General features: G+C 41.7%; 1 protein-coding gene across 8 annotated transcripts in view; it reads left to right on the forward strand.

Annotated features, from left to right (window-relative positions):
- Nucleotides 1-12,421, forward strand: part of RNF144A (ring finger protein 144A) — a 62,142-nt gene that overhangs the window by 3,798 nt on the left and 45,923 nt on the right. For 2 of the 8 annotated variants that reach the window (XM_080587802.1, XM_080587804.1), the window contains exon 2: nucleotides 11,987-12,082. The exons of 2 other annotated variants lie outside the window; for them this stretch is intronic. The gene's annotated coding sequence lies outside the window, so the exon portion shown is untranslated. Of the gene's footprint in view, nucleotides 1-9,145; nucleotides 9,934-11,986; nucleotides 12,083-12,421 lie in introns of those variants that run through there. 4 more of the 8 variants (XM_080587799.1, XM_080587801.1, XM_080587800.1 and 1 more) reach the window with 3 other exon arrangements.

A 12,421-nucleotide genomic window follows, 5' to 3' on the forward strand; every position in this document is an offset into this window, starting at 1 on the left:
GATCCAGTTTCTGGAGTGTATGTATGTGTGTGAATATATATGTGTATTTATATAAACTTTTCCCCTGGAATTTCTCTAAACAGTGTCTGGAAGGGGGCTGACCTGGCAGAGCTGTCAACAGCAACTGAATACTGTCCCACCCCCGCTACCTTTCCCAAAGCACTGCTTATCCTGATCTCTCTGGTGCCTTTCTCTTTTGCAGCACGTTGCCCTTGAGGTACGTCCCCTCCAGATTTGGATATGCTGATCACAAAGCTTTAGTTTTGCTGACCAGTGCAGGCTGGGAGCAGCCTCCTCCTGTGGCTGTTGTTGGTACGTGCAAACCGTGACAGCCCCCTGGTCCTGGTGGGGTGGCAGACATGGCGAGGTCGGCGAGGCTGTGCAGAGCATCTCTACCTACCCAAATGCCTCCTTATTCTGGGGTGACAGACGGGGTCACGAGGAGAGTGGGTGCCTCAGCAGGGTGGTGAGTGGAGATGTCATTGTCTATTTCATAGCTACCCCAATGTAGCTGCCAGGGCAGGAAACTGAACTCTACCTAAGCCAGCACACCTTTGAGCTTGTTTGTATATAGTTTTTAGGAACTGATGAAACAAATGCAATACAGTACTCTGTGAACTTGGTTACACTACTATGAAGGTGTTCACATCACAATTGCCTTAAGAAATATGGGCCTGATGTCATAGGCAATGTTCATGTCCTCTTGGGAGGAAAATAAATGTTATTTTAATCTGTTTTTCTTCTACTGCTACTTAAAGAAGGAGTTTTCTCTTAATTTCTCTAAACTGATATTGAGAAATTCATGCATCCAGACAGAATCAGAGCAAAGCCCTGTGATTTGAGTGGCTAGGTTTACATTTTCAGTCACGGCAATGAAAATTCAAGACCAAGCTATTTGCAGTCAGTGCATATATTATTAGCCTGGCTTTCTAAGAAAATAGAGATTATGTACAACTCCCTCTGTGAATGTCTGTCTTTCACTGTAGCTCTTAATAACTTTTAAACCTTTTGACTAATTCCAGTTACATTTGCAAGAGGGGTAGAAGCTTATCTCCAGTGAACCCACCAGTTGTCTGACAGTAGGCAGCCTGAGCAGATGGAGATATCGCTGTAGAAGGAGCTGCTGCAGCCTGAACTCTTCCTACCACCCTGACATACGTGCCTAGGAAACTGGATTTTGCTGTCTCAGTTCCTTAGAAAATAACTTATGTTATACTGCTATTTTAATTTTTTTGACCTTACCTCAAATCAAACTATTACTTCCTCCTTGGATATTTTAAATATGGAGGAAGAGCAGGTATTTAATTTTAGTGTTTAGCCCCAGATTACTTTATAATACTGCAGAAAGTGCATGATGGGGGGCATGGGACTAGAACCCCAAGTTTTCCTTAATTGTATTATAATGTACTTCAGATATTATGCTTCTCATAATGTTAATTCCATTTTGTTAAAATAGCTATTTTAACTTGCTTCCTCCTTTTGTTAGTGTTTTCTTGCAGTAATGATTCATTAGAGACCCAGAAGCTTCAAGGATTTTTGTAGCTGTCTTTTATAAGGACTGTTCCCTGAATGGAGCATGTCGTGTGACAGGACACAAACTGATACACTTCAGTTTTATTTCCTTATTTCTCATTTGTATTTGTTTTGTGTAAATACAGTCTGGTTTGCTTGTCTCTTTTGCTCACCAATACCTGTTAAATACATTTTCTTGTCTTCTGTTTCTTTCTTCATGGTAGTTTGATTAATGTTATGTCATCATCTTCCTTCACATACAATGTATTTCTTGTCATGTGTTTGGAACCTAGAACACCCACTTTCTTCAGATTAATAATACGTTACTTTTACCTTTGTGTCCTGTCCTTTCTTAATTTTGTGGGGAAAAGTGCTGACCAAAAGTACACATTGAGGATATGTTTAAGATGTGTATGATTTTGTGAAGAGGCAATAATCCATATTCAGTTTTTGGAGAGAGGGGAAAACAAACATGCATACATGCAAAAAATGCAACCCCCCTTTTAATAAACCTTTTCATTTTTTTATTCCTTATACTCTTTGTATTTCTGCTATTTGTTGACATCTTAGATCTTGAAGTTTGCAGGTGACACTTCTCTCTACTGTAAATTAGTAGGTCACGTTTGCGTCAGCGATCGTTCCGTATTTGTGTGTGTAGCTTTCTAGCAAAGATGTAGTGGGAACATCCACCAGGTTTTACTTGCTGCAGCTGGAAAGCTGGGAGTGGTGGGACGGCCATGGTCACTGCTGCAGGATGCTTGTGCCAGCTCTGAAGAGGTGTTTGTGCTCACAGCATCCCGAGGCCTGGCCTGGGCTGATCCTCAGGACCAGACTTGCCATCTGTGCAGTCAGGCGTGCTTGCAGGGCTGCCTGGGAAAGTACGGGAGGGCTCCTGATGGATCAGGGTGACACCAAGCAGCTAAGTCACGTGTATGCGGAGTAAGCGGGTAAGCCTGCTGGGCTCTGGCTTGCTCCTGAGGCCACTGCTGCGGTCAGCCTTCATGCCACGGGTAGGCTGCAGGTGGAACAGAGTTTGCAACTCTTCTTGCTGACTGCTGGGAGGTAAAACCTCTGAAAGCCATTAAGCACAGTATGATGGTGACCTTTGTAGTTACTGTGTACTGACACTAACCACTTCCTAAGGGCGCGGCATGCGTTATCTCATCTGCAGCTCAGATTGTAAACAGTTACAAGCCCAGAAGTTCATGCTCTTCATCCGCTCGTGTTCACCTGTAGGGTGTAAGTTTATCTCAGGGCTTCAAGCTAGCTTGTTTATCTTTTAAGTGACATGACAATCGGTGGCCTTGGGGAATGTTATGCTGGGCGTGTTTGTGCTGTGTGTCTTGCACTAAGCAGTGCTGCTGAGCCTGGCAACTGTCCATGCTGTTGTTGGCTCCAGTACGTTTGTTTGGTCCTGCCCTGTACTTTGGAGCTGTATGACTGAGAGGGAGCCCATCTCCACTATGTGATTTTATCCTTCTCTCTGCTGCAGTTTCTCATCTTTGCTGCTTGCCTGAGCAAAAGCCACCAGGACTTGGCTGGCATCAAATGGCTGCCCTTACTGAGCATCAGACTTGGTGGTATTCTGAGTACATAGTGCCCCACACTTATCTCCTTTCTTCCATGATGTGATATCCTGTGGGAACACAAGTCTTAGACATGGACTTTGTATAGATTTGTCTGAAAATCCATTCCCAAGTACTTCAATGGCTGTTATTTAGGGTGAAGTATGTAATTCTTGCTTGTTTTCCTGTGCCCTCTGCATCTGTGAAGAGGCATGTTAGTAGGATGATAACCCACTTTTCTTTCATCTTTTGTTTCAGGTTGACATTGTTTGAAAAATCTAACTTGAGAGGGAGCAAAATCTAGTTCTAGCTTCAGTTCACGTTGGATATTTAGTTTAAAATCAGGTTATGACAAATCCTTAGACGACTCATAAATCCGAAAAGTGTGATAGTCTTTTTAGCAAACTGTCAGTTAGCGCTAAATATTTTCACCAGTCATTTCACATTTCCATTAGCTCCTTAAACAGCTGAGGTTCACAGATTTGAATGGAATATAATGTTTATGGCTGTGTTCCCTGCCTTTCAATTTAGACTACTGCTTTGAAGCTTTATTGTAGTTAGAGGTAGATGTGTTTTCAAAAAGTTGATCGTGCGTTTGATTTCTGTTGTCTGAAAGATCTGCGTGGCTTATCTTTTCCCTTGTCCCCCTCCATGATTCTACTATACTGGTCTCCAGACCAACACTGGCCTGTTTGTTATCTTTCTTTGATGGAAATTGTTGCATTTGAATGGATGGGTTGGTGTAGCTGTAAGCAAGGGAACAGGAATCAAAGAATCAGGGAATATCCTGAGTTGGAAGGGACTCTAAGGATCATTGAGTCCAACTCCTGGGTCAGCACAGGACCACCCCAAAATCAGACCTTATGTGTGAATTCATTGTCCAAATGCTTCTTAAACTCTGGCAGGCTTGGTGCCATGACTACTGCCCTGGGGAGCCTGTCCCAGTGCCCGACCGCTCTCTGGGTGCAGAACCTTTCCCTAACACCCACCCTGACCCTCCCCTGTCCCAGCTCCATGCCGTTCCCTCGGGTCCTGTTGCTGTCCCCAGAGAGCAGAGCTCAGCACCTGCCCCTCCGCTCCCCTCGTGAGGGAGCTGCAGGCCGCCATGAGGCCTCCCCTCAGCCTGCTCTGCTCTGGGCTGAGCAAACCAAGGGACCTCAGCCACTCCTCATGCGTCTTCCCCTCTAGACCCTTCAAAGGATGCTCTCTAATAGCTTTATGTCCCTCTGATACTGTGGGGCCCAGAACTGCACACAGTGCTCGAGGTGAGACCGCAGCAGCGCAGAGTGGGAGAGTGGAGGCTGAGGGAGGGTTGACCCATCACGTCCCCTCATCGTGCCAATAAAAGCGTTATACTTTTTCTGGCAAGCAAACCTACAGCTTCAGGAGGGATCGCTGGAAGGCAGCAGGGACACTTGGGATTCCTGCATTTTTCCTCTCACCTTTTCTCATATAACTTCAGTTCTCACCCCTTGAGGCTGATGTGCTCTTTTCATTGAAATAACTGGGTATTTTTCACTGTGATACCATCAAATTCTAATCTTCAAGTGTGAAAGAAGGACAAAGATGGTGCTCTTCTCTCTTCTTTTTGAGTAACAGCTTTTGTGCTGCCCTAGACAGTGTTAACTAAAACTATAACTCAGAGAGGGCCAGAGTAAACCAGTATGTGGATGTGCACATCTGTATGTACTATCAAAGTCACCTTAATGGACATGAAAATCCACTTGCCTTCTAAATATGTAGGGAGCTTTCATATGTGACTCTAATATGTGTGACATGGGAATTGTCGAGTACTGCTGTTTGATGGTTTTGAAGAACTTGGAATATCTAGAGTTTGATGTGAGAGACAAAATCCTTGTTCTGTCTCAAATTCTTTGCAGTGAAAGTAACTTAGGGGAAGCAGGCTTAGAAGAACGATGCACATTCCTGCCTATGCTTTCTTAAATGAGGACATGAGATATAGGCACATCATATTTTAATGCATGTAAAAATGTTTAAGAGGGCTTCAATAGCTCTGTCTTCTGTGGTGCATCATTATATGCTTAGGGATTCTAAGTGTGTCAAATTGACTTTTTCTTTAATTTAGGTGGCTTATGCCATTTATAATTAATATAGAGCTACGGTGTTCGCTACGGTGTTCAGAACTCTGCAGGGATCAGAGAATGTTTTGTGATTTGCCTGAGGTTTTTTCAAAATACAATGTTCTCATATTTCTCTAAAACCTTCTCTAAGTTTGTTTTTAATAATAATAATAATAATTTAAAAAAAAAAAAACTTCAATTTCTTTTTCTATTCAGCACTCATTCAGTACATTGAAACAGATAAAAAGAGGATATATTTTAAATACGGATGGTTTGCATGAATTATTTCCTGAAAGAAGTACTTGTTGGTTTTTAATGTTGCTATTTCCTATGGACATTAACGGTTAACTAATTTAATGGAACTGTCAAAGAAAACAAGATGTGAGCTGCACAGAAAAGAAGAATGCAAATACAGTTAAATGAAGTGGTTCTCCTCTGAATGCAGTATGCTTAGGCAGGTGTAATCTATTCTGGGTATGTACCACATATGCAAAGCACATAAACACAAAGAGTGGCTTCAGGGCAGTCTGTCTCAAAATAAACGACTGTTGGGCATCTGGTGGTACACATTAAAAGTTCATATACTTGAAGATGTAAAGACTTGAGTATATGTAAATGAGTGAGCAGTGCTGTACGGCAGGGAAGACTGGAGTTAGTTCAGAGCCTTCTTGGAGGATCGTCTGGTGTTAGCAGTGGAGGCAGTCAGCCTGAATGAGGGCCTTTATTGCCATGGCGTTATGAATTACAGCATTGCATACCATGCTCTAAATGAGTAACAGCGTACACAGAGAAGGGGTTGTGTACTCTGTGTACAGCGCTGTATTTTCCTTACCATGGTTCTTGTTCAGATCATTGCCATCTTCTTTTACACCCTCCCTTTCCCTGTGTTCTTGAGTATTTGTCTGTGTAGGGGATTTGTTTTGGTTTTTGTTTGCTTGTTTTGAGGCTAAATATTAAATTTGAGGCAGAAAATTAGAAGATAAATTCCCTATGTAACTCCCTTTACCATCAGAGGACCATTGTTCTCTCAACAGTGCCTCTGGTAAGTGTACTGATACAGTACACTTAGACCAGACAACACCAGACATGGGAAGAGCAATGACAGTCACTGTACAGTTTCCATCCTACAGGTGTGGGGAGAGTACCCCCAACAAAATACCACTGCTATAGGAAGTGTGCATTTTGGGATAGCACTGTTCTACCAACTTCTCCTTGCCTTCTTTGTTTTGGCAGTGCAGCTTCACTACCAGCCCAATTCTGTCTATATAGCTATAGGCTACATGAAATGCAGTTGTACTCCTGTTAAAATCCCATAGTATGTGAACAGCTTGTGGTCCAAAAGAAATTACTCCATATATTTCTGTTCACCTAGTCAGTTTGGTGTGCTCAAGTTTCAAGACAGAATGTAAGTGCTTCAGGGCTGCAGAAATAAGAATCTATAGTATTTAAAAATTTCCTTCATAAAGTATCCTACTGAAGAACAGTAGTATTTTGTTATATATTTCAAAGTGTCTGAAATGAGTAGCAGTCTCTCTGTGACTGATTGTTGAAATGAGGTTAGGTTAAATCTGTGCAGAATTTTAGGTCAGCTTGAAGCTGCCCTTAAACAGTGGTTTAAGTGAATAATAACTTTGAGGAGTATTTGCAAATGGAGGAAGAAAAAAATTGCTTTATGTTCTCATACGTGTCTGAAGGATGGCTAGAAATTTTCCAAAATTCAGCCTTTTTCTTTTTTTACTTTATACTGCTTGGCACTTCCATCCAAATCATAGTCAAATTATTTTAATATTTCTCCTTAAAAAGCTAGACTACCAAGCCATATGGGAAATGCAAGTTTTTCCCCACATTGTATTCCAAATGTTTAAAGTGACATGCCTGCATCTTCCTTTTTATAGGAATCTATACAGTATCTCTTCAACTTAACTAAATTTAAAGAGCATTTGGAGGGATTACAAAACCTTCTACGGTACAATAAATATGCAACGCTGATTTCATTATGTTAACAGTAGCTTTTGAATGTTTGTTCTTCACTGGAGGGAAAAATAAATATAGGGAAGACACCTTCCGTTCCAACTTTTTAATGAGCAGGTGTGCGGGGGGAGTTGCCTTCTCATGAAGGCTTAATTGTGTGTGCTTTCCTATTACACATATGGTAAACCTGGTAGTTAAATACAAGTTAAGACCACCTCTTCTTATGAATCTAAAATGACAAGGCTTCTTTTGTAAGTGCATCCAGGAGTTAGCCGAGTAGTAATAGCTGTCAGGTTCAAAGTAGACCTGGTAATTAAATCTTCTGGTCTATCATGTTGGAAACTTATTACTCTTCCCTGTTTTCAGCACACACTATCTCATGTATTGGTGTGAACAGATCTATTAAAGCAGCTTCTCTCACTACTTTGAGCACTTCCATCTTCATGAAATTACATAGCTGCTTTCTGGAAGAAGCTTCCTAAAAGCTTCCCACGTGGGCTCTGATAAGAAAGCATCTTATTGTCATGAATCAGCTAGATGAATAACTGTTCAGCTGTGGTAGCCTGAGTAATATTTGCCAAGAGAGAATGATGTGGAATATGTATGGGGTAAAACAGAAGGGAAGAAAGGGAGGATTGTAGCAGGTGGGTAGCTTCAGACTCTGCTCCTGGGAGGCCATGGGAATTTCGCTTCTTGACTTGAAGGACACACTGACACTGAAAACTCCTATAATTTTTTTCTGTGTATTAAATAGTACAGTTGCATCCTGTTTACGTGTTTCAAGATGTAACTCCTCTAGCACAGGGATCACAGGACTTGGGTTTGGTTGTGGCGCTGTGCTAAGCCGTGGTCACACCCTGTGACCAATGCATTGTGCCCCAGCTCCTCCGCTGCCTAAGGGGGTGATTGCTGCCAGGGGGTCTCATCTTCACCCTGCAATTCTTACCTTATTGACAGGATATGGCTGCCCAAATGCTGCCTCCTGACAACATCAAGGAAGCCAGTGAGGTTATTATGTTTTGCATAATCACACATTGTCCCCACCATAAGTAAAAGTGAGAATCCAAAGCTGAAATTGTGCATATAAACTGTCACATTTCATACTCTTTCCCATGTGTCCCTAAACTTTTGTCCTTGGACCCTGTGGCTACTGGGCCATGAGCTGTATCATCAGCTCTGACAGAGTGGAGTGGAGGGAGATGAGTTTCACGGCCGTTCATGCCTCCTGGCTACTCTTGGCTGACACAAAAAACAGATGAACCATGGGCTGTCACACAAATATAGAGCAGATCCCACAGCCTTTCTTTCCGCATCTGTCACTGGTCCTGTGCTGAGCCTGACACAGGTTTTCTAATTCTGCCTGTCAGCTTGTGGCTTTGTACAATGGAGCTTTCTTGTTGAGAGAGGCATTACAGCATGTCAGCAAAAACACAGTGGGTGAATGGAGCAGCAGCTGACTGGGAAATATTAACAAGTAGATGTCTGTGGGAAATAAACTGGGAATGAAGATGCTCCAGAAGGACTGGGCCTAGACCAGACAGCATTTCACAATTTCATTTTCTTAAGAAGAAGCCAATTATGCTGATTACCAGTCTGTCGTTCCCAGATTTCAAAGATAACTAAGCAGCCACAGAAACAGATTTATTTTTAATGAGTGAAACTGAATGTAGGTACGCAGGATGTTGCTGAATGCAGTCAAATTTCATAGTGAAAAGTTTTCTGGACATCCATAGTACAGGAGACAGATGCTTGGAAGGCAGGAGCTCTGCAAAGATTCAAAGGAACGTACTGGATATAGAACTTCATTTAAGGTACCATTGTTAGAAGGAGTGCAGAGAGGGCCAGGGATTAAATTATCCTTGGCTGGGATTTGTAAAACAAATAATTTTCTCTTTGCACAGCATTAATGACAGTAATACACAAATTCTGCATCTGGTCCTAGTATTCACATCTTTAAAAGGTCTTTTTAAAACTCGTAGGAGGGATAGAAAAAGAGCCACAAAGATTATTAGTGCTGAAACAACTCCTGGTAATGATTTAATGGGGAAAGGATGAATTATTAACACCTTTTATTTACCCCTGCTTTTGTCTTTTATGGATCCTTGTCCAGGTAGTTTTTGACAGGCTTCCTGTCATCCAAAGACAGATGCCTGAAATAGGTCAGATGGGTCACTGTGTCAGGTGCATCCCTGTGCAATAGGGTGTCCTCCAGCACCAACAGAGCAATGTCATGGGGAGGGCTGATCAGAAATAGGCAGCTGGTTCTTCAAACATTACTGAAAAATGATGAGAAGAAAATGGGCTGAGAAGATGATTGAAATTGCAAAGGAGTTTTTATTGTTGTTTTTTGAGCAAATTAAACACAGTAAAAAAGGGATTAAGGGGGTAAGGTGGCATGCAAGGAATATGATCATTTCTTTAGAAATACTTCTTAAAATCATATTTCATTGGTTGAAGCCCAAGAAAAGGAGGAAGATTTTGAGTGCCTGAGTAAGTATTTTGATCGTCTGACTGATCAGAAAGAAAAGACTGTATTTTATGTATATTTATCCATGTTCTTTCTGCACGATCTAGGGAGGCTGGATCTCATTGCATACAATGCTCAGCCCACAGGCTGGGTGACTGGCAGGATGCTGGCTAATCAAGGAAGAGCCTCTTGGGAAAGCCTTGTGTGGGAGGGGAGATAAGAGCTTTGTCTTTCTCTGTGTAGAGATTAACCTAGTAGCTGGATATCTTCAGGAAAATGCCAGAGAGGAAGACTGGAATTTCTCCGTGGATACAGAGAGAGAGGCCTGCAATAGGAGGTAAATCCATGAGATCCCTCTGTAGAGAGGCTAGCTGAATTTTTGGGGCTGTAAGAAACAGGAGAGCACTGACAAAAGGAAATTGTTTCCTCGGGTTGCTCCTCCCTTTGAAAGACAAATGAGAGGACGTCCCAGGGAGGCAATATTGGTAGAGCAGTTCGTGGTGATAGTGGTAAGTGGTAAATAAGGTGCTGGCAAGGGGAAGGTTTTGAGAAGAGAGAGGGTCAGGAGACACCTGAGTCAGACTAAGCTGACTGATGCAATGGCTGAGAGTGCTGGTTAGGACAGGTTTTGTGAGAAGGAAAAACAAGGGCTGACAGGAGTGGAGCTGGAAAGCATGTGGGCAGGAGCCGTAGGAAGGGAGCTCACAGGCATCCCTCACCCAACTATCAGGAGACTGAGCACCGTAGTGCTGCCTTGACTAAGAAACTATCTTGTATTAACTTTTCTCCTACCTTCTTTTTTCCTCTTTCATTTTTCCCCTTCTTCCCATTTAGAGAGAAATATAACTTGAGTCACTGACTGAAGCTGAAGTAACTCTAAATGAAAAGAAGCTATAGCTCCCCAAACCAGTAAATTGCTCTTCTCACCATTAGAGAAAGCAGTAGATCTCTTGAAATGTCCAGACCTAGGCAGGTCACGTGCCCTGGAAGTATTTGTTAGCTATGTACAAGTTGCCTCACTTGCTTTTGGACTAGCTGGGAAATGGATAACCTGCAAAATTCATGTCAACAAGCTAATGCATCCAGTGGGCCTTCCGACCTTCAAATCCAGGAAGCCACTTTCCTATTTTATAAGCAGACATACCACAATAAAAATAGATATGTTTGAAACTTTTTTTTTCCCTCCTAAAATGTCAGGAGAATGTGGGAAGAGGGCAATAATGTGTTTTTGTCATATTTGCTAATTTTCAAGCAAAACTTGAGGCAAAGCAGCAAGTAGGAGGGGAAGGTTAAAAAAGTGAGGAGAATGTGCAGGAACGGAGGAGGGAACCTCCTCTTGGTGGCATAATGGTTGTTTGAACAGCATGCTGGATGGCTCTAAAATGTTATAATGCGTATATACACACACGCATATATAAAAGCTTGTTGAAATAAGCTCCTTGTTGCCTGAGCTCTCAGGTTGTTCCTTTAGCTGCTGCTGTTTTTTTTCCCTTTTTTTCCTATAAGTAAGGTGGAAAGTTTTCCATATCACATCTGTCTCTAAGTGGAAAACTGTGGAAGATGAGAATATTTCAGAAGTGAAATGCTCGTTTTCAGAAGTTCCAAATGTTAACCCACACCTTGATAACTGCAACTATTTTTAAATAGCATATTGTTTAAAACTGTTATGATTTTGAAATTAACGCAGACCACAATCTTGTGTTTGACTATAAATTAATTTCCCAAAGCTGCATTTAAAAAAAAAAAAAATTATGAAGGGTGTTTTTTATGTTTAAAATTTACTCTACTCTGAGCATATAGAATAACATTGGGATAAATCTGAAAATGGGAAATAGCTTGAAGTGGAGCTAGAACTCTTGCCAGCTGCTGTGTTCTGAATTCCTCCTCTTCCCTTGAATCTCATCATATTTACTAAAATGCTCTGCCTACAGTCCATTTTTGCTCGAAGTAGTGGGCTTTGCTTGTGGTTTTGTATGTGTATGCTGTCCTGGTACTGTTTCTTGGAGTGCTTTGCTAAATGTGTGAAAAAATGTCTTATTTTGTACACTATGAAGTGTGTGAATCTATTGCTGGATGCAGTCTGTGATCCTTCAGAGTATGTTTTCATGAAGTTATGATCATGAGTACTTAAGCTATGTGAGGTGTCATAAAATGTATTTTTCCCCTTGAGGTTTAAAAATGCATTGTATTGAAAATCTCTCTCATATCAGTTTGAGACTAATCCCATCCCATATACTTATTGAGCCAGAAAGAGTTAAGAGGTGTATTTCTTCGCTAAGATCGCTTGTGCCACTGCACGCTTTTAAAAGCTCATTGACAGAACAGAGCTGTTAGTTCCGGTTTTATACAGTCAATCTAAATAAAATCTGACCCTTATTTTTGTTTTTCAGGCTTGTCTAACTCTACCTTGAGCCAAATTCCTAGACTGGTTGGTGCTTTCTCATGGGATCCCTGTGACTGACAAAGGAGAGCTTGTTGTGGTAGGCGTTTGCATTTAACTGTCTTGACAACACTTGGCCTGGGCACAGACAGATGCAGTTTCCAATGCAGCCACTCTTTCATAGGCCTCTTAAGCCAACAAGAGCTGGAAAAAAGCTCCTGAGAGAGGGGTTTTTGGAGTCTCTGGATTTGTTGATGTGTTTCCCCCATAAAAATCGAAACCATGTAGCCCAAACTGCTACAGAGGACTGAATTTGTCAAAGCTTGTTTTTAGTTATGGAGCTCTAGAATAAAATGAGCTGGTTTATTTACAAAATTAAATGTAGGAAAACAACAAAAATCTGCATTCCTATTTACCTTCTAGAGAAGTGCAGGGCATAGAGAGA

Source organism: Anser brachyrhynchus, assembly GCF_964034855.1.
Source record: "Anser brachyrhynchus genome assembly, chromosome: 3".
Classification (NCBI taxonomy): domain Eukaryota; kingdom Metazoa; phylum Chordata; class Aves; order Anseriformes; family Anatidae; genus Anser; species Anser brachyrhynchus.